The sequence below is a fragment of the Alligator sinensis genome, unplaced genomic scaffold, assembly GCF_000455745.1.
Source record: "Alligator sinensis unplaced genomic scaffold, ASM45574v1 scaffold846_1, whole genome shotgun sequence".
In the NCBI taxonomy this organism is placed as follows: domain Eukaryota; kingdom Metazoa; phylum Chordata; order Crocodylia; family Alligatoridae; genus Alligator; species Alligator sinensis.
The window spans coordinates 253,338-253,635 of NW_005842230.1; positions in this window are offsets into that span (position 1 = coordinate 253,338).

A 298-nucleotide genomic window follows, 5' to 3' on the forward strand; every position below is an offset into this window, starting at 1 on the left:
TTCTCTCAGGCATTAACTAGTAGTTTAAGAGTCTCTCAAACAGTAACTAGGGACCCAGTGAAATTTTAATTTCCAAAATGGATTAGTGCTGCTATAGTACATAATTTTGCTTTAAAAACTAGTCTAGAGACTTATACACATAACCATTTTCTTTGGTTTATGCTTTACTACACTGGATTGTGAAACTTCTAGTCAAGCTCCTATCCTCAACTTAAGTTTGATTTATACCATTATTCTCCCCTCAGGCCTCAAGTTACCATTACTGTGAGAAGCAAGTTTGTTCATTCAAAGATTTCCT